The sequence below is a fragment of the Parasteatoda tepidariorum genome, chromosome 5, assembly GCF_982258835.1.
Source record: "Parasteatoda tepidariorum strain Cologne lab strain chromosome 5, Ptep-v5.0, whole genome shotgun sequence".
Lineage (NCBI taxonomy): Eukaryota > Metazoa > Arthropoda > Arachnida > Araneae > Theridiidae > Parasteatoda > Parasteatoda tepidariorum.
The window spans coordinates 647237-670670 of NC_141759.1; the positions used below are offsets into that span (position 1 = coordinate 647237).

Sequence of the window (23434 nt, forward strand, 5' to 3'; positions counted from 1 at the left end):
TATTTGCAGGGGGAGTTTAAAATGAGTTAAACTGTAGTTCCGAACTGTTTAAAAATATTATTTATTACTTTTATAAATCATATCTACACTAAAAACTCGTTAAACTGCTAGATTCTCGTAATAAAATTATAGTAGGAAGACCATTAACGGGAATAATTAAAAAATAAGGAAAATATGCATTGAGAAACGAGTTTTAAAAAGGAAAAAAAATTAAATTCTATAAAAAAATAATTTGATGTGTCTTGCTGCTTTGGGGATGGAGTTTCAAAAAATAACGTAGGTTAGAGAAGCGCTAAGTTTATCAAAATTTTTTTATGATAAATCAAGACTTTTCTACATAATTTTTTTGAGAGATAGACCACAAAAAAAACAACAAAAAAAAGACATGGACGTTTTGACAGGAAATGCCTTACAAGTTTTTCTCCTGAGATGATTCACTACCAAATAGTTTCTTGCTTATTCCGACAGTTTCAAAGTCCCATTTCGATGCTTCGTTTTGCATCTGAAGTGATTAAGTAATGAGTAAAGATTTCCAGGGCTAAAGAGAATAGAAGGGCTGGTTCACTCCTTTGAAGTATCTCTCGCCGCGCCGATCCTCCGACGTCACTCTAGTGACGTCACTTTGGCGCAAAGCTTGCACTTTTACTTCAAGAATGGAGCGTTTGGCCTTACTAGCTCTAACTAATATTGAATCATTTCTTTTTGCGAGATATTCTAAGACATTTGTTATTTTCTATAATGACTTTCATCAGTTTTTGCAGTGAATTTACAAGAATTTAAAACTATTATCGAAATGCCAGTCTGCGCGATTGCAACTTGAAAAAATTTTGATAGAAAAACAAAAGGAAAAATTATAATTTTTCGCGTGTTCTCTAAAGTAAATGAACAACTATGTAAAGAATGGATTCCGAAATTACACAGTTAATATAAAACAGCAATACATTTATTCTGTCGAGAAGAACTTTTATAAAAATTCATTATCTAAATAGAAACCGCCTCGTTACTTCGTAAAGAAAGGCAGGTGAAAAGAATTAAAAAATAGATAAAGTCAAAGAAAATTAAAATGTAAGTAAAAAGTATAAATAAAATACATAGTATATAGTTGAAATTCTCCTAATTTCATAACATATTTTTTAATGTAGTTATTCTAAATATTTATGATTTTTTTTAAAAATTATATTCTCTTCAATTTAACTATCTATAAATTATATCATCGTAAATTTAAATGTCTATAAACAATTGTAAAATTTCTAATGTCATTATGAACCTAAATTATTATTTTGTTTCAGTAATTAGCGTTTAAGGTTGATGTTTCCTAATGATTAAGTATGAACAAATTGCTATTAACGACATATTTTAAAATCAGGGATTCTAAATTTAACTTAACTTATCTTTATAAAAGAATATGTAGATAAAAAAAGTGTCGATATATGCCTTCATTTTTCTAATAGTTAAAGTTAAAACTGAACTTTTTAAAATAAAGTATTTATCGTGTCATTTTCACCAACTAGCAAAACATTTTTATAAGTTTACAATGGTATTTTTTTAATATAATAACCAAGAAAGTTTTTTTTTGAACTATGTTTATGAACGGAAATAATGTGTTAATTACGTAAAGTTTGAAAGCTAATAACCAGAAAAAGTCTAACTTATTTTTACAAAGAGAAAGATGCAAAGTTATCATATCTTTGCTTGCGATCTCCGAGATCTGTGGACACAGTGACGTCATGAGGAGGGAAATCGTAGCTTCAGCTCTAAGAGCGGAGTGAACTAGCCCTTGCATTCTCTTTAGCCCTGAAAGATTTCAGCATTTTCCACACTGCTCAAATCTGTATCACACTAGTCGTTTTGACAAATTGAGACATTTAGTCATACGAGGGCAAAATAGCCCTTATTTTCCTTAATGTCATGGTTTAATATTGCTTAAATAAAAAATTACATGAATATGAAGGTTTAAAAATTCCACAATCATATTCCGGCAATGGCTATTATTTGAAATAAAAGTAAAATAAAAGGGCAAGAGAAATTTATGATAAGGGTTTCATCGATCAAACTTTATAAGATATTCAAATTGTTTGTTCGATAGTCACTTTACAAATTAGTTGTCATGAGCTATGATACTTAAGCTAGATCAACTCTAATGTCATAACGACGATTTCCTTAAAGTTTTTACTCACCCAACGGACCCCTGCACCCTCTGCAACATTATAAGAAATGGCTAGTTGAAACTGTAGATTTGAATAACACTCTAAGGCTTATAATTTAAGTGTCTCTGTCACATTTTTGTTTACTACTGCACGATTATATCATAGACGATATTATATTTATTGCAAAAATAAATGAAATACTTCTCTGTGCTTAGTTTTAAATTGTGTTTTTTTTGTTGCATTATTTCAATAGAAATACTATCGACTAAAGATAAGATTGCGTGAATTTATGTCAATGTTTTTTAAATTTTTCATATTTTAAATTCAGGAACATACATAGCTTTTTTTAAAATTAATTTCAAATTTTTTAATCTTATATTTTAGTTCTATTGTACGCTAAAAGTGATTCTGTCGCAGTTTTATTTCCATCTGTTTATTTCATTCTGTTATATGATGAATCCTAGTGTAAGTAAAGAAAGGAAAGAAGAATAGTACATAATTTTTTTTCTTCAAATTTATACTACTAATAGTTTAATAGGATTAATAATGCTTGTCATCACTATATATATGGATTTTATTACGGGAGGAAATTTAAGAACAACAAAAGTGGTCGGAAGTTAAAATAACTCGAAACTTACTTTGAAAAATATACTTTTGTCCTCATTAACACACAGCATTCGTAAAGAATTAGTATATCTAAGCTTCTTACTGAATTAAAACGAAACAAGTAACCAAGCAATTGCAGAGAACTTCTTAAATTCAATTAAAAATAAAAAAAGAAAACGATAATCGCATCAATCTAACTAATCGTTATGCCTTTTATCGTATCATGGTGCTGTCTGTAGAAATTTAGGTGAAAGTGCTGTGATTTTGGTACGGATTGAAAATAAATACATAAATAAAAAAGTTACTTTCTTATACGCTCTATCATTAAAAAAAAACTATCTGCAAATGGAAACACTTATGCCTTAATTTTGCCGTCATTGCAAACAAAACTCTTGATATTTTACAGAACGTTCAAAGGTTAATCAGTATTTGTTATTTGTCTCCAAACGTCTTTTAAAGAATAGCCCAACTTCCAAAGTAACTTAATATTTTAATATTTTTAATTTATCAATAATATATTAATATTTTTAACTCATCGCAAAGTTAACAAGACTAGTGTTTTAGTAATTATTTTAGAAAATAATGATATTGGAAGAGATGTGTAATTAAGAAATATAAAACTTAAGTTTCTTTCCATAAACTCAAAACAAATCTCGTATATTCATTACATTTTTGGAGTATCTAATTTCATTTGCACTAATGAGCCAAAAAATTATGAACGTTTCCTCATTTTTCAAAGAGCTTGTCTGGTTAACGTGGAAAGCACGTGATTAAGTTTTAATGGTATTTAACTGCTGCTAGAGAAGGTCATGAATCATTTTTACATTGACGTACTTTTGTGAGTGATGGGAAAGGCTAGTGATTTAAGCGAATTTGAAAGAGAGCGGACCTATCGTAATGGGTCGAAGATTCGGAACGAGTATCTACGAAACTGCATGACTGGTTAGTGGTTCAAGATTCGCCATTGTAAATATTTATACAAAGTGAATAAATGACGTTGAATCTAGCAGTAAAAACCAAGGTGTCCATCAAAGAAAAGGGATTGTCTGATTTGGTAAAACAAGTAACGGTGCCAGATGGTAGCTCATTTCATAAATACATCGCAGGTTCGATCTGGGAAAATAAACACTGACCATGGATAAGTGGAAGATAGTTATCTCAACGGATAAAAATTACGATTTCTCATTCATCACGTCGAAGGCCACGTCAGAGTGCGCTGTCTTCCAGACGAACAGTTGCTCTATAACAGCAGGTCATTCATAGGTTGGTGATGACGATTTTAGGCATTAAGGGGTCGTTGTCACGTGTGGTTCTGTTTGTGGAGCACTTGTACTTTGAGTCTGCTTTCCAACTGGGAATGGAATCTTCCAGCAGGATAACGACTCAATTCACAAGGCTCGAATTGAGTTGAAGTGATTCGAGGAACATAATGATGAATTCCAACTTGTGTCCTGGCCACCTAATTCGCTGGCTCTTAATCCAATATAGAGGATATTTGGGAAGCAAAAACTTAGCTCTGAGAAGAAAAAAAATCCAATATGTCGAATACTTCGCATTGAGTGACCCTAGCTTTGAGATTTGCTACATCTAATTATCAAAAAAATAATAATAACTTATAGCATCCATGCAAGTTGTAGCTTGTTTGAAAGCAAGAGAAGGCGTTATTGAATGGGTTGTCATAATATTTTGGCTCATCAGGGTAAATAAATATTCAATTATATTAAATTCAAGCTGAAACAAAGATCATGCAACTTTAAACGTTAAAACAGTGGGAACTTATAACTTGAAAAATACATATTTATTTGCAATTTAAATGAAGGATAATTTAACCCACTGACGGTCCTGCACATAAAAAGTGATATTTCAACCTGCAGTTTTCTCTGCAAAGCAAAACCAGTTTTTCTATGTTATTAGATAGGGAAATAGTGTGTAGGGGTGAAACATTCTCCAAATTTTGCTCATTTGTTAAACCACCAGTGGGATAAAACTGAAATAGAATAATTTTTTCTAAAACACTCTTCGGCCTTTTCTTGGCACTACAGTCTAAAGCAGGCATTGTTGTCCCAACAAGTTTTTTTTTTCGGAGTCAACTAGATGCATGTTCTGAAAGCTCTTTTAAAATCTTAAGTTTTGGATAATTCAAAAGAAGATGTTCCAAATGAATTAGTCTTTAAAAGTTTTAAAACTTTGTACGCAAAGAGTGCGTCTACATAAGCAAAGAAAAGTTATTAATATCTTTAAAATGATTTTCATTCCTTATGAGATGATGTTGAAAGAATAGCGTATGTACAGCGCACAAAATGAAAAAGATATCACCCTAAAAAATTTTTGCTTTAACCATCGGATTCGCACCAACTAAATACCAATCTTAAGGGTTCAGAAAGTTGAGTCTAAATATATTATTTAATGAGTGAAAATAGATAATTAAGTTATGGAATCAGAAACAAAAATTTTCTTAAACAACAATAAAATGAAATGCTCTAACTGAAATGGGCTGGCATTTAAACTCGTCGTCTATTGGACATTATAGGCGAGGCAGCATTTGCATATAATTGCAGCACGGCCTACGATTCGAATTTAATGGATTATGTCAGCTCACTCAGTAATAGTTCGTAAATGACAAGTTTCGCTTCAATAATTACTCGAAATTCAGCGTGACTAGCACCGTTTACACGCTAAACTATATGATAGGTTTTCGTAGCCTCGAGTCACGTTTTGCCACCCTCCCCCTTACCGTAATCTCGTCATTTCACATTTTAGCGAGCATAATTTGAAACTATTTATACGAAAGATATGCATTCCATCTTTAGAAATTAGACTTTTGATGTTAATGTTTGAAAGAAACTACATTTTATTAAAAAGAATTCCCCAGATTTTCAAGAAATTTTTTTAAAAAAATTATATTTTTTATTTTAGATTTAATTCAAACACAGAGATTTTTATGAATGCGATCAACAAAATGCAATGATGAACCTCGAATTTGAAGAATTGAAGAAAATGTTTTTGAGCTTTCTCATTTACTTTGGTACATTTATTAAAAAAGAAAAAAAAATGAGGTGCCCATTCGAGAAGATAACTCAATTAAAGTTTAAGTCATGTAGAAAAACCAAGCAAAGAATTTAATACAATTCTGGAAATAATAATTTAAATAAAAATGTTAAAATCTTGGTTTTTCTCCGTGTTGGCGTCTGGTACAAAGCTCCATGAAACATTCTAGCCGGCAGGACAGTGGATGAAATTTTAAATAATGTTAAAATTTTTTTAGTGGATATAAAATGATAAATTATGCTCATCGCAATTGAGAATTTTTTTTAATTGCTTTAAAGAGTGGATCTCTCTTTATTTAAAATGTGTGTACTCCAGTTAGTCGAAAAGTGGTCAAAATGATAAATTCTATGAACATATATATTGTGATCGAGTACAGAGAGGCAGATAGTTAAAAAAAAAAACGATTGAATTTTATTTTATCATCACGGAAAAAAAGATGAAATTTTAGTTATCTAACAAGCAGGGGAGGGGGGGGGCATCGTTACAAACAAAGTTTATAAAAAACATAAAATTAACGCTTTTTAACCGAAACTTTTCTTGATATTTTAATATGAAGGCAGATCACGTGAAATGGTGGAATCTGAAAGCAAAACTACCCGATTAAAATGGCTTAAGTAAGAGACATTTAAATACGAAGGCGTAAAAACCTTCAATTAACCTTTCCTGTATATCTTCAACTCGATTTAATCACGCTAGTTTTATACAATCGATATTTTCTTTCAGTTATACTAACCACACCCTTCCGGTATTTGAACGTGAAATCACGAAATATCAATCGATATGCATTTTTGCAACTTATTATCTGCATTGCAATTATTTCACTCTGAATGCAATGCTATGAAACTGAACCGTTGTGAAAACAGTGCATAAAATTAAAACAAAAAAAGGAGATAATTTATTTTATTAAGTGACAGATTGCTAATGTTGACAAAAACTATATAACTTTATGTGCGGATTCTTTTTACCACTTGGTTCATTTAACTTTGATAGTTCTTAATCCATTTAAAAAAGCTGTTGGGATATTCTTTGAGTTAAATATAAACATTGTGAAAAACGGATACAGCCGACAGAAAATAAATTCTTTGTCTCATCTGTATCTGTTTTAGACAAAAAGACGACATTATCCCCTACCTCTCTCCACCACTAAAAGACATGTAACATGCCATTCCTATGGATGGTGTTTTCTACATAAATGTAAACAACAATAATATCGAGCTCTTGACCTGCACTACTTGCGGTTAGAAAGTTTACAATTGCTTACTGCGTCTAATTCCGTGAGGCGATATTTTCAAACAGACAATTTTGTTTTTAATAAATAATCAATTTATGTAATTTCTAAGCTCAAATCAGCTGTATTTCATAAGACATATATGATATTACGTAATTCTGGCGAGTTTGAAGAGAACCTTTGTTTTAGTTATTTAGAGATGTATTGTTAAAAAGGGGCACATGGTTGCTAGATTTGGAAAGAACTCGCTTTTTTGGCAGCTCTCATTTGGCCTCTTTTCATTTGCTTATAACTGTTTGTTCTTAGTGCAAGCCATGACCTATCTTACGATAGTGTTAGCATATTGTTAAGCAGCATTCATTTCACAAATTATCATTTAGATTTAAATTTCGAAATTTGTGTATTGTTAACAGGGTAATAAGTGTTTCATAACGATTCTTTTTTCAAATGACAATTTTTACGTCTTGAAATGACGATTCTTACAACAATTTTTCCTTTAAAAAGACATAAATAATAAATCAGGTAACAAATACACGTATGCGAGAAATTTTTTATTGTTGATTGAGCCAAATGAATTCAAAACATACCTATAAAATTAAGCCGGAAGTATAGAACAGTCAAGAGCTTGCAGCGCACCCTAGCGTAGAAAACGTCATCCATTATGGAAGGATTAGCTTCTTGTTTTGTAATTCTACCTCTCACCCTACAATTCTACATTCTATCTTATTATTCTACTTCTTACCAACCATTCTGATACTTACTTTACTATTCTATCTTCTACTGTATTCTATCTTTCTATTGGTCTTTAGCCGACCGACCTGTGTAGGGGTCAGGAAACTGGCCTTGCATCAGAAAGGCTCTGGGGTCGATTCCAAGGCAAGGCATAGATGTTCTTTCATTCTCTGTACTATCTATCATTAGTGTGGGAAAAACGTTGGTCCACCTAATATGGCACCTTTGAAAGACTGGCCAAAAAATCTGTCCTTCGGATGCCTGTATAGACGAAAGGTCATTCCCCAGGAATACATCGAAAAAAAATTGACCTTTTTATTTGACTTCTCTAAAATTTTCGCTCTCTTATTGGAGTATCCAGTTTTATAAAGTAACGCTAATACCGCTGAAAGTTCTAATGTTTTTTTAAGAAATAATGGTCGAAACGAATTGTTTTTCTATCGTAATAAATATTTTCTTAAAAATTCTGAATACTAACATAGCAAAATATATATATTAGTTTTTTCATCTTTTTGCATTTAATCAACTAAAATAACGAAGGACAGTAAACTCCAACCGTTTTTTCCTTTCTCCTCATCGGAAAACTGACTACTCCAATTAAGGAGGCGTTTGAATAAAACAGAAACCATTTTTCTTCCCGCCTTTCGTAAACAATATTCTCTCTCTTGATTTTTTTTATACCTTTCAAGAAGGATAGGATACTATTACTTAATTAGTCTGACATAGAATCCGGCAAAGACTGGTTTCTTTTTTCCTTTCTCCGGGATCCAGGAACGAGGGGGTGCGGTCGTGCGGTAAATGTCAACTTATGGGTAAACGAGTTTTTGTTCGCGACGCTCGGTACACTTCATTGATTTGGAAGAGTCTCATGTATTTTTTTCCCCACCAACTCTGGAATTCTAATCTGTTTCGTTGGAAAGAGTCCTTAATTAAATTTGCAAGGCTTTACACGTCGCAGTGATTGAATAAAAGCGAATCACGCGATTTATTTATAATGTGAAGTGAATACAAATTGTTTGTCCCTTTTCTGGAAAATGTTTTACAAATGCTAAACAAATTTAAATTGCGTAAATAAGAAATAATTGGGTTGTTATTTTGCAAGAAGTATTCATTATATTGTTTATATATTTTTTATTTTATTTGTGGCAACCACAAATAAATTTATCCCATTTTGTTTAATACCAACACAAAATATGACATTTTTAGCACAAAAGGGTTCGCGCTAAGGATTTCAAATTATTAGCCAAATTTCAAAAGTATTCGCCAATTTTCCAAATTCTTCTCCAAATTCAAGTCGTAACATTTTTTAATGATTATTCCCCCCCCCTCCCCATAGAAAACTATTTTACGGTAGTTTGTTTCTGGCTTATATTATTTGGACTCGATTCTAATGTGTTATGTGGCGCGTCTACCGAAAATTACTGTAATCGAATAAAAAAATACTGATTCATTTAAAAAAATTCATTTTGACGTAATTTTGAGAACCAAATTAAATATATAGTTTTCTTTTCAGTGGTTGAACAGTTCGCCAAAACACAATGTTATTCGCCAAATTTACGATTTTATAGCATTTGGCGAGGAGGCGAATGCTTAGCGCGGTCCCCGTCAAACAGAAGGCTCCCTCCCCTGATTACCCTGCTCACCAACCCCAGCAGTTGCTTTTAATTCTTTATCATTTTACCTTTTCCTTAAAAGTTATTATTTTACACGAAAACAAATAGTATTTTGTTCGCAAAAATGGAATTAACATATTTTTGTACGAATGTTTTATTGATGTTAATTTGAACAAAATAAACGATTACCTGAATTTGAAGAATAATTGATTGTACTTAAAAAAAAAATAAATAAACTGAGGAATATAGATTTTGTGAAGCTGAGATAAATTATTTATAGTTTTACTCTTTAAGGCGACGCAAAGTGTTTTATATTTTTAAAAATTTCAATATAAACGTAAAGATATATTGTATCTGGCAAAATCTGATTTCCCTGTCTTGTATTTTTTGTTACTTTCATCATTGACTCAACCTCCGAACGTACAAAAACAAGATCGAGAGAGCTAAATAAATATATTTGCAATATAATAATAATATATTATGTTGTAAAGAGACACACTTATCAAATTATTATAGAATAATAAACCTTGTATAACAATAAAAATATGAAATACCAAAAATAGGCTGCAGAGAGAAAAGCAGGTCACTTATTACTACAATTTTAAATAATTCTCTAAAAAAATTGTTGTAGTTAAAAATGTTTTTGTTCCATGATTTAACACATCTTCGTAATTTTGAATTCTTAAGTATTATAATTTTTGCGTTGCCAAACAAAATGTAACTTAAAATTGAACGAAAAAAGATGTTTCGGGTTTTATTTATTTATTTATTTTTATACAGAGAGATAAATCAAAAATTATTCAAGAAAACCTTACATTAAAAAAAAGAAGTAAAATTGCAAAATATTAAAAATACAATTGCGATATTTTTAAGGGACCATAAAATGCTTAATTTATTTTTCATCTTTTAAGTGTATTGATGTTAAAAGCATGATTTTCTATTCAGCAATGCAAGAAAATTCATTTCTCAAGTTGTGTGAAAATATGGAAATTTAAGTGAAATATTAATAAATACTTTTTTTTACTTAAACAAAATGAGCCGGGATAGCCTGGTAGATAGGGCGCTGAACTTATGTTCGTGAGAACGGAAGTTCGAATCCAGCAGGCCGAAGACTCCCCCTGTAGTAAATGGTGACTGGTGCACATTAAATATGTCTGGTCGAGCCGGGATAGCCTGGTTGGTAGGACACTGGGCCCATGTCCAAGAGGTCGTGCGTTTGATCCTCGCTTGCCGAAGACTCCCGTGTTTTAAATGGTGACAGATGCACGTTAAATATGTCGAGTTTCAAAGTCCTCCATGTTTCCATAACAAATCATACCTCTGGGAGTACTGATCCAGGAGTTTCCTTGTCTTCTGGATTGGTTCAAAATTACAAGGCTACGGAGTTGAACATTAGCAGTCGTAAACCCAACAAATTGGATCGGCTGTTCAACGACGGTTATAAAATAAAATAAAATATGTCTGGTCAAAAGGTCCACCCTGTTCCCATAACAAACTATGCCTCTAGGAGAACTCAACTGGCGATTGATCGGTCAAAATTACGATCAGTGGGTGAATGAATTGATGTATGACTGGGTCCACCCTATAAAACGGGTGTGACAGAAGTCGAATTCTTGACCTAGATGGCACCACTGGAAAACAAGAACAATCGCACCCCCATTGTCTTAATGGCCGACGTCAACAACAACTTAAACAAAATAAAAATTTTCTTTCTACATAATTTTTTTTTTAAAAAAAATTTCTCAATTTGAAATTTTTCGATTACAAATAAGGTAGGTATATTATTTTAAATGTAAATTGTTATAAGGAAAATTTTTTTTATCACTGTTTAAATAAAATTTCAATTATTCTTTATCAATAGAATAACGCTGAAACGGCACATTGTGCTAAATCAAGTTTAATCATAGGGTAGTTTCATTGACGTGAGCTTAGAGCTATTGTCTATTTTTTCAAAAACGCATTTTAAATACTGTTCATTTTCATAGACAAGCTTTTTTTAATGTTGGACAACATAATGACAATGCGACAACCGATTTAAAGGACAAGAAAATGTAGAAAACTAAATTTGCAATTAACTGATTATAACTTTTTTCAAAATTTTTGTGTTATGAAACTATGTTAAACACTTTTATGTGATTATGTGAAACTAAAGTATGCTACTTTAATGGTAGAAAATTGTAATAATTATCTTTTATTTATTTTCAAGTAGCTCATATCGTTTTTTAAAATTGTAGGACATTTTAGATATTAAGACTACATTTGACACAGATTTTTTTTAAAATTTCTTTTCAGAAATCTGATCCGAAGGAAAAGAAATATTAAGAAAACAGTGGTGAGTTATATCAAAAATTTCTTATGTACTCTACATTAACATTAATTATTACTTGTAATAATTTAAACCTAAAAAACATGTGTTAAAGTGAGGTGTTAAAATTGTTGGGTGATAAGAACTTGCAATGCAACATTTTTATGTTTTGTAAAATATCATTTCAAACTTTTCAATTGCCGACTGATCTTGTGTAGGGGCCAGGGAACTGGCCTTGCATCGGAAGAAAAGTTCTGGAATCGAATCACTGGTAAGACATGGATGTTCTTTCATCCTCCTGTACTATCTGTCCTAACTGGGGGAGCAACGTTGTCCCATCTAATAGGGTGTCCCTGAAAAAGTGGCCAACAAATCTGCCCCGTAAATGTCTGCAAGGCGAAAGGCGATTCCCTAGGTGGGCACTGAAGCAAAAACATTTAAATAAAAGTGAAAAAAACTACTACCTGTTCACAAAATTTAAAAACAAAATATTTTAGGCATTAATGTAGAACTGTAAACAGGTCATAATGTTTTTCCTTTCCACAATACGCACTTTACTTTCCAATATTACATCTTTCAAGAAGATTTTTTGCAAGATTCTAAAATCTTTTGAGGCTTAGTACATACACTTGTCTCCAAGATAAGCCAAGCAAAATAATCTATTTAAAGTCTGGTTAATAAGATGGCCGTTTTTATATTAGTAAAGCGAATCCAGAATTACGCAGTTTATCATTTTTGAGTGTCTTCAGTCGCTTCTAGAAGATATAATTTTGATTTTCAAATAAATTTTGTATCCAAGAAAGCATATCATTCTTGAAATTGAACTTGTGATATGGTGGGAGGAAAATATTTGGTTTTAAACTTCACATAAGTTACTTAGTAAGGGTACCCTGTGAAAACTACTACCTTTTCTTGATTATATTTTTACTGTCCTTTTTTAATTTTTTTTTTGGTTTCTTACATTCTTTATGTGATTCAGATAGTAATAACATACTTCTTGTACTTCCTTAATTAAAATTTTCTCGTTACTTGCGAAAGAAGTTTGCGAAATTATTTTTTTTGTCAGTTTGTATTAAATATATTAACTGAAGTTGTTAAAAAAAACCCAATGATTTAAAAAAATAATTAAAGAAAATCTTGGAGATAAAATAAATACAGTTTCCTGAATTCTGACTAGAAACGAAATTTTATTCTCGGAAAAAATTTAAAATTCGTTACAAAGTACGATAGCAAAGAATGCTGTTGACTAAAAAAGCTTTAAAAAAAACTGATTTCTGTTGCACCGTTCCTACTGAAACATTTGCTCGGTTGCCTGTCGAATCATATGGACCAATCATTTTTGGTCAGAATGTAATTCGAAGACTATTTTTTTTAATTATCGCTTCTATTTAATTTATGGTCTTTCGAGGAAAATAAGTTTTTATAGCAATTTTACAAATTATGTTATTTTCAAAATCAATTGTCGTAAGAAATTTTAAGTGACGTGCTGGCTCAACTGTTTCCTGCATTGATAATCAACATTCGAGGCTTCTAAAATTTTGAAACAAGTCACCGGAATTTCTCGAATATTATTATTGAAGGAAGATGTTGATAAATATTACAGATTCAAACTGCTTGAGTTTCTGGAATACATGATTTATTGTTCCTCTCTTTAGACTTAAACCAGATAAGGCACATTTGTTCTATTTTAAATTGGAAACCCTCAGGAGATTGATGATAAATGTATGAAGGTGAAAAGGACTTCTTCCCCCAACCCTTTTACAAATATATCAATAGTATAAAGGAAAAACACACACATATATTTAATGCGTAGAAAGCCTTTACTCAAAAATAACTTTTGTATAAGATTATTTTGGGATACTTTAAACTTTGAGTACTAACTAAATTCTTTTAATGTTAATAAATGCTATTCATAATTCTTTTTCATTTCCTAAATCATAGAGAAATTAAAATACTAAAATTTAAAATATTTTATTTGAAAATATCTATTTTCTTAAATTTGAGTCTCACATGTTTTCACACACTTGAATATTCGTTATTTTTAACTGTCTGAATTACATTACGTATTCTTAAGTGGATCCTCTTTTACAATCGCTTATTTACTTTATAATTTGTAAAGTTTCAAAATATGCTGCAATAAAACAGCATTCAAAACCAATTTTTTGGAACTTCAAAACTCTTTTCTAACAAATGTCCTCTTAAAACAGAGTTGTCAGGTATAATATTTTGTTTTTGGGAAAGCTAAAAAATATTTTATTAAGAAAAAAAACTTTGATAATTTTTTTTTTTTTTTAAGAATATTTGGTGAAAGTTTGAAAAGTGTATATAATGCACTGATGGTCAAAACTACCCGAATACGGTCAAATTAACCATGTTTCTGGCTCTATGGGAACACACACACACAAAAAAAAAAAAAAAAAAAAAAAAAAAAAAAAAAAAAACAGATAATTTTCACCAAAGCGATTGTGTAATGACTTCTTGGAAAATTAATAATAAGATATTTTTTTTATTACCATGCTGTTTGGTAGTAAATGAGGCAAAATTAGGTAATTTTAAATAAAATCAGTAGCTTTAACAGCGAAGTAAACTCTTGTTAATTTTGTTTTACATTGGTGGATTTTTTTCCCTATATAAGCTGTAAGTTAACATCTGTCCCGCAGTGGTCTGATCGTTAAGACACGGTTCCCAGCAGATCACCGAAGTCAAGCATCACTGGCTGCGGTCAGTGTGCGGGTGGGAAACCACTTGGATAAGCCTGCGTTAGAACCAAGGGTGTGCGGTATTAGTCCTCGTTAAACTGTTCTACCGTAAAGTGCTCGTCTTCGCGTGCAGGTCGTCGGGATACAGAAACAGGGGTGCCATCTCTTCTGCCTAGGATCAAAATTGTGATGGCATGTCTTCGGATCATCCTCAGGGATGTTTCCCAGACCGTCGCCAATAGCCCATTGCGCAGCTCTAGTGAGACGTAAATGAACTACAAACAAACAAGTAAGCTAACATCTACCAACATTTGAAATTATAAAAAATATGCACTTGTAAATGTACAAATGCCTGAACAAGGCTGAACTAAATCAGTAGCTTAACGGTTGCGAAATAAATGCTACATTAAAGTAAGTAAAATTGCTAGATTAGGGCTGTTCCAACATCCTAAAACGGAAGCGTAGAAGTATAATACTGGATTCATCTATATTTATTGTTACGCACACATACGCAGGCTTGTGTGCTAATTACAAAGATCGGCTAATATGCCTTCGCCAAGTTGACGTCCGGATAGCACAATATAGAGAAAGGTAGTTCACAGCCTGTGATAGGATGGGATTCAAACTAGCTACCTCCACGCAGCATTAGTCGAATATTTGTAATGTTTTTTTTTCTATAATTCGTTTGAGCAAAATATTTTCTTAAACTTGAATAGTGCTTGTAAATGGTGTTTTCTAATGAGCGCAGAAGTCTTCATATGCAAATATGACAACTATTTTGTTTTGCACTCATACTGAGGATCATATATTCAATATAAAAATTGTCTTGTAAATTCCTCTAAAATTAATTAACAGAGATTTTCAATGAAAATAAAAAACTAGCAATGAAATATGTCTGTTTTTATTCGATTTATTGCAAGATCAGGAGTAGAAGTCATGCTAGCATTTAAATAAAATATTATCGTTAAAATGTTTAAAATTAAGTGAAAATTGTATGGTGATCCGAAATTTTTCCAATAATCAATGTAAATATTTTAATTGTGGGAACTTAAGAATCTCTCCTGAGTCAATAGTAGAATCAGAAAAGTTTACATCTTAGTTATAAGCAAATTTACTTCTAAGGATACTTGAAATTTTTTTATTTTTATATCTCTATTTTAAGCAAACGAACATCAGAACAGCATTCAAAACTTCAATGAGTCAATTTTTTGATGCTAATAAGTGTATTATATTATGCAACATCCGTAGTTTTAATTAAATAAAAAAAATCAATGACTTTGAGGATATTTAGTTTTTTAAATGTAAACATAACAGTAAATTTTTTGTCATAAAATAAACGGGCACACAATTAAAATCAAATTTTCCTTTATTATGCAACACACGATTATTAAAAAATGCAGAAGTAATAACAGCAATAGATAAGAAAAGCATCTGCATGATCAGAACAGTATATAACTATAAATTGTATAATGAAAAGACATTAGTGAAAAAGGTTTCTAAATAAGTTGAAATTTTGGAAAAAATAATTTGGAAGTTATGAAATCGAATTTATGTAATTTAAAGACTTATTTTATCAAAATAAGTAATATATATATATATATATATATATATATATATATATATATATATATATATATATATATATATATATATATATATATATATATATATATATATATATATATATATATATATATATATATATATATATATTGCATAATAAATAAATAAAAAAAACACGAAGAAAATTAAGAAAAACAATAAGTTTCATTTATTGCGCAGCGCTTAGGCTGCAAGTAAATAGAAGTCATAAAATAAGTTCAAAATGAAGATAAAACAAAGGAAAAATACAGATTAATGAAAAAAGGGGGAAAAGAAAATTAATAATAAAAATAACAAAAACAGGGGAAAAAAATCCGAAAGGAAAAAGAATGATAGCGGTCAGAAAATAATTTAAATTTGTATTGTCTATCTGGAAGCTTTATTTAAAATAGAAGTGCTTTAGCTAAGGGGAAACAGGGCTTGCAAAAAATTACAATTTAAAAATATCGGAATTATTTGCTTTAAATCAAGTTTTTTTATTCAGTTAAGATTTTTTTGATAATTTTACATTTATTTGTCAAATCATCTGACACAATGTATGCATAATTTGGTTAGAAATATATACTGCATATGAGAATAATGCAGTAAAACTAGTTAATATTTCTAACCAAAATATATAAAACAATCATTCAGTAGAACGAAATTGAAGACAGAAAAGCAATTCGTCAGCTAAAAATCTGACGAAGAGTAGATTTGTTTAGAGTGGACTACATTAATAAAGACAAAATACTCTAAGTTTTCTAATATTCCAGACAGAAAAATTCCTTCTTTATTATTGCTATGTACTCACTGCATATTTAAGTCTTAAAAGCACTTGCCTTTGTATGAACGCAAATCCAAATCGGTATATTTGAAATATGTTTATTATCAACAAATTATTCTTACAAATTATAACTTAAAAGTTTCATGCCACTCTTATCCATTTTTTTTAAATTCCCAGTTTAGTTTGAAATAAAATAATTTTACATCCATCTCTCTTTCCATATTTCTCTGTAAAGAAACCTTCATTTTTTGACTTAATGATTTGTTGACTGCATGATTTGAAATAATTAGGTCTGAATCAATAATATTGTTTTAAAGAAATGCAATTGTTTTAAATCAATGATTTTTTAAAAGAAATCGGGTGACTGAAATCTCGTTTTCATTCATAATTAATATCATGCCAATAGTGTTGGACTGGAGTTATGATTTCCTTTACTTATAACATGGCTGTAAACTTTGCTGTTCGATATCAGAAAATAATTGAAATTGTCCTCAGTGCTCTACTAGAGAATCGAGTGATCTAACTGCTTCTTCTCGCACACAAGAAAGCGAGTTTATGAAACTGCAATAAAAAGAAAGTAAAGTAAGCTGGTAGAAATTAAAGTGTTAAACGATTTATAATTAGAATAAATATTTCAAAAAAGACAGTTTTTTCTCCTCGTATTTTTAAACTTATAAATTGTATGCGGTTAATGGGTGAGTCCTAGTATTGAGAAGCAAGTGAAGTTAGCTTTTCCGCTAAAAATAAAGACTTGTTACAAAACAACTTCTACAGAAATATTCAATAGAGAGGGTTTTCCCCACTTCGGGTTACGACAAATTTAGTCTATAAATATTATCTTGAAAAGACTGTTTTGGTGTGAAAAAAAGTTTGCATATTTCAAGATAGTTATGGAATTGCAAATGGTGAGCAGAATAAATATTTCCCTTCATTATTTCTCGGCCGAATGAATAAATTGCTATCGGACTTTGATGTGGGAAATCAGACACAAAAGCGTCTGACTAAATATACTTTTTTAATCGACTTGTTTGATTTTTTTGTCTATCGAATCGCAATTTGGCAATCCCATTCGTTTAGTCAGGTCAGTGATCAAAAGTCCCGTCTTTGCTCTGAAATGATTACGCAGCTAAAAAATATTCTTGCATACACTTATGAAAGTGTACTCTGAAATGCCAAATATAAATTCACGGAAAGAATAACTATTTAATAAGAGTCAAAAGCATTTTGAATTGTAAGGCAAGCAAATTTTTACATAGTTTCACAAAATGTAATTTTAAGAAACAAAATTTAAATAAAATAAGTCGAACTGTTTCTGAGTTCCGGTTAAAAAAGTCTTAGTTTTTTTTTTTTTTTTTTAAATTTTTTTTCAATAATTATTCAATCGATTCCAGTCAAATTTTGTATATTGTCATTTAAAAGTAGATTGTTCGAAATTATGCAAAAATTTGAGCGTCATATATTCTAATTTTTTTAGATTCTAAATAATTAAAATCCTAACGGATAGTTATTTAAATAATCATTACTTCCATGAGACTATCTTGGAGCTTCAAAAGTGGGTGTAAAAGTTTTCAATTTGTTTCGCAAATGCAACTAAAAACCCCAAAAAAAAAGCAAATGAATGTGATCAAAATATCGACCGATCTCCAGGCTTAATTAGAGAGATTGCAACTGACCCCCTGTTTGGAAAGTCAGAAATCCTATTTCGTAAAAAAAAGTATACTTAGTTAGAGAAAATAAGTTTTCGAGTCTGATTCAGTAGCCTAATAGTTAGAACTAATTATTTAGAACATTTGAGATTTACTCCTGAAACTATTAAGACAGTTTTTTAGGTTGTGAAAATTTGATCATTAGAACAATCTCTCCTTCGTTTTTTTTGGTTAACAGAACAATTTTTCAAAATTTGTAAATTAAAAAAAAAATTGAATATTTTTAACCATTTTCACCAACACATTATTTAACTTACAATGAACTTTATTTTGCGCTTTCATGGGATTAAAAAATGAGAAGAAAAGCAAAAAAACATAAGTTATATAGTGACGTAGATTTTGAATATTTTATAACAAAAAAATTGTAGCATGTTTGTGAATGACAATTGAGATATTTATCTTGATAGATTTTAGATAAAATTTTACTTTCTAATCCAATTTTTGTTACAATTTGGATCCGAAAGTAAAATTTTATCTATATTCTATTCCAAATTTCATCGCATTATTAGTAGAATTTTATCTAAATTCTAGTCTAAAATTCATCGCAATTCCTCTTTCTTATTGTTAAAGAAAGAATTACGATGTAACCATACCATCATAAAGCTTATATTCTAGGGAGAAACAGATAGTAAATATAATAATGTTTCTTCAATATGCAAATTATAGCTTGAAGCTGTTTTTTGATGACTGCTTTGTCACACGGAATAAAGCTTTTTTGGCGAATAATATTTTATTTTTATAACTGTTCAGGCAAAAAATATTCATGAGTGTTTAGTTAAGTTTTATCCATGCTTAGGTGGTGCATTCTATGCTTATTAGAAAATTTCGCAAAATGTTCAGCATTGAAGAAAACCTACAGTTTTGTAAAAATTAAAAGCATTTATAATCCAATATTTTAATGTTTGAATGAGTTGCTCAAACGTTGCATTGTTACTCATGATAACGTTCAAAAAATTTGAGAATCACTGATTTTAATGATTTCCGTCTGAGAGGAAAAACATTCTAAAATCGAGTATTTCTTCAAAATATGTTAATATTTTTTTTAAGTATTTAAGATATGTGTTCATTTTAAAGTCTATCTGATTCCCCCAGCGATATAATATATATGTAAAGTTTGAAAGTAATAATGTGCTTTGAGTTGTGCATGTACTCAAACTGTAGCTTTTTCTTTATTGTGGAAAGGATTTTTCTGCAATAAAATTTTGGGATCACAGTTTCTCAATTTATTAAAAATGCCTTAAATATCTCTCACAAAAATCTTTTATAATGAGAGCTATAATAATATTATAAGTGCAGAAGGAAAAATGCCTGAATAATGTTATATTTTATGAAAAACCAAATCGGTCAGCTGTTAGGAGAAGGGGGAGAGAAGAAGTAACCCGGAATAAATCAACTAAAGTTTATTACACTCTCTAAAAAACGCACCTGCTTCATTCCCCGTTCGTGATTCCTGGAAATTACGCAAAATATCAATGCTTCCTCTCTCTTTTTATCCATTCAGAAGTTATGAGGATACATAGGAAAGAGGGGGTGAGCGAAATTGGAAAGAAAAAAATATTGGCAAAGGGGAAGGTGAGGTTAGACACGGCCACGTGCGAATTCGAATCGTTTTTTCATTCACTGACACGAAAAACCGAATTGTTGGGGAAATCGAAATTCGTTTAAATTGAAGAAGATTATGAACGTGTGGGAGGTAAACCTCATTCTGAAATATGCTCATTCTTGTGAAACACTTCGGCTGTTTTAAACTCTTTTTGTTTTCTTCATTGAAAACGCATGAATAACTTTCCTGCTTCGAAAAAAAAATATAGAACCTGATTAGTTTCTTGTCGACTCCATCTGTTGTTTTCTAATCCATTTTCGATGAGAGTAGAAAATGTAGAAAATGAATCGGATGAAAATAGTTCTTTTTCTTACACTCTCCTGCTTGATTCATGGCTCTCGATTTTTGAGTTATGATTCGAAATTGAAATGCACCTCTTTCTAAATATACATGAATGAGCCTGTTTACCAATCATAAAAGTGACTTTACATTTGAATATATGAAATGCATCGTATTTGTATGATAATAATTTCGTGGCTGATTACATTTATTCGTTTATGCGATATGAAAAATAAATTTTTGAAAGGAAAAAAAATAGAATTTTAATGTTAAAAATACATTTTGCGACTATTTTTTGAAACGATTTTCGCGATTACTTTTTGTTGAATAACGTTTTTATACTATAGTCTGCTTCAGAGAAAAATCTATATCTAATTTTAGTTATTTCTTTATTTTTTTTACTTTTTCTATTTTTAACTTAAAAAAACAGTTTTAATGGTAAATGTAGAAAAAGAGCATCAAATACAATAAATAAATAAGTACATTTTGCTTTTAATGAGTGCGATTTTTTCGCTATAAAACTTTATTATAAGCCAAGAATAAATTTGAACAAAATTATTTATTTTTAGTTAGCAAAAGTAAAATAAATAAATTTAAATGTGAAAAATAAGTAAATAAATTTAAATAAATAAAATAAAATAAATAAATAAAATAAAACAAAGTAAAATAAAATAAAATAAAATAAAATAAATAAATAAATAAATAAATAAATAAATAAATAAATAAATAAATAAAATAAAATAAAATAAAATAAAATAAAATAAAATAAAATAAATAAATAAATTAAAATAAACAAAGTAAGTAAATAAATTTAAACAAATGAAATAAAGTAAATCTTCATAAATTAAAAAAAAATAAAACAAAGGAGAAAAAAATTGCGTTCATAACTTAATTTACTTCAGAAATAAGATACATTATAATACTATTCATAAGTGTTAATTAGAAAAGGTTTTCTGTAATAAATTTTTATTTCTAGTTCCAGCTTTGCTCTTCCAATATTTCTTACAAGATTTTATTGTACTTGAAAACAGGCAAAACAGTTTAAGTGCTTAAAATATTCTTAATTCAAAATATATATATATATATATATATATATATATATATATATATATATATATATATATATATATATATATATATATATATATATATATATATATATATATATATATATATCAATTGGGAGACATTTTTTTTCATTTTTTCATTTACAAAAAATATATCTCAGGTTTGATGCGCCATTCGAAAATGTTTTTTAATTATCAAAACTAGACTTCTAACAAGGGAAACTAGGGAAGTGTGACTCGCCAATTTTGAAATAAACTAGTGGGATGTATGTCTTATAAGGGATAATTTTAGGGGTAACATTCGTTTCGGCCCATAGAAGGTCCTGTGAGAGATAAAAAATAATTCAATATATAGAAAAATCGGTATTTTATTACTTCAATGCGGACTATTAGTTATCATAATTATCTCACACTCCAATTAATTTTGTGATACTTTTACGTACTATATAATGCATATTTATTGTCAAATTGATTTCGAAAATTTTATATGCCTGTAGTTTTTTCGAAAAACCTGTTAGGTTATTTTAAAAAAAAAATTGACATCAAATTTTTAAAATTTTTTTTTCAAAAAAATTTCCAAAATAATTGGAGTACGTAATTGCAAAGCAATCAATTAATGAATAATTAATTAATCAGTTAATTAATAATTAATTAATTAACAATTAATTAATAATTATATTGATAATTAATAAGTAATTAATTGATAATTAATAATTGTTTAATAATTAAATCATAATTAATTAATTTGCAAATTAATTAATTAGTTAATTAATTAGCCAATTAATTACAAATTAATTGTAGTATGAGACAATTACAATAACTAATAGTCTGCATTGAAGTAATAAAATACCGATTTTTCTATATATTGAATTATTTTTTATCCTTCCAGGACCTTCTATGAGCCGAAACGAATGTTGCTCCCTAAAATTACTCCTCATAAGGCATACATCCCACTAGTTTATTTCAAAATTGGCGAGTCACACTTCCCTAGTTTCCCTTGTAAGTTACACTTAAAAATCTGTGGTGTAAATTCTGTGCTGAAAAACTCCTCATTTTATTTCAAGTTAAAGCCAAATCTAGCATTCATATTTACACTGAAGGGTGTTTTTAAACACCAAAAATAGAAAACGCATCGAGTTCACGCGCATTTAAACTATTCATGAATTGTTTTTGCCCCAAAAATGCCACTTCTGGTTAAAATAATATATAATAATAATAATGGTATTATTAGTTGCATATTTCAATTCTATAAACTTCTTCACTTGTTTAGAATTTTTTTTCCATTAATTTGGAGCCATATAACCCACACTCAAGCGCACGAAGCTTCATTCCACTATTTTATTTTATTTTATAACCGTCGTTGAACAGCCGACCCAATTTCATGGGTTTACGACTACTAACGTTCAACTCCGTAGCCTTGTAATTTTGAACCAATCCAGAAGACAAGGAAACTCCTGGATCAGTACCCCCAGAGGTATTGATTTGTTATGGGAACATGGAGGACTTTGAGACTCGACAGATTTAACGTGCATCAGTCACCATTTACTACACGGGGAGTCTTCGGTCGGTGAGGATCGAACCCACGACCTCTTGGATATGAGCCCAGCGCCCTACCGACCAGGCTATCCCGGCCTCATTCCACTATTGTAAAACTCGAATGTATTATAAACTTCTTTACTTGTTTAGAGAACTGTTCTCATTAAGTTGGAACCTTAAAATCCACACTCAAACGCAAGCTCCATTCCACTCTTGTAAAACTAATGTGCAGGGGATCAGTTTAGAGAAACTGTTCAAAACACAGTACAGGTACTGTTCAAAAACTTGAAATAACTCCCTCTCTCGGTCTCTTAGACCAGCGGTATCCTAATGGTGTTTCTGCGATGCCCTATTGTTCTATAATAAGGGTCACGTTTTCGAGAGGACATTTTTTTTTACAAGTTATGATTTTCGAAACCTTTAATTAAATTTATATCCGATTAATTACGCATTATTTATTTAATATTCTAGTTTTTTTTTATATAAATTATTTAATTAAA

The 23434-nt window shown here is 29.8% G+C and overlaps 1 protein-coding gene across 3 annotated transcripts in view; it reads left to right on the forward strand.

Moving 5' to 3' along the window:
* The window catches only part of LOC107453289 (protein O-mannosyl-transferase TMTC3), a 268366-nt gene that overhangs the window by 66190 nt on the left and 178742 nt on the right, over positions 1–23434 (forward strand). For 2 of the 3 annotated variants that reach the window (XM_043049050.3, XM_087163097.1), the window contains one exon: positions 11667–11706. The exons of the other annotated variant lie outside the window; for it this stretch is intronic. The gene's annotated coding sequence lies outside the window, so the exon portion shown is untranslated. The remainder of the gene's footprint in view (positions 1–11666; positions 11707–23434) is intronic. 3 annotated transcript variants of the gene reach the window in all.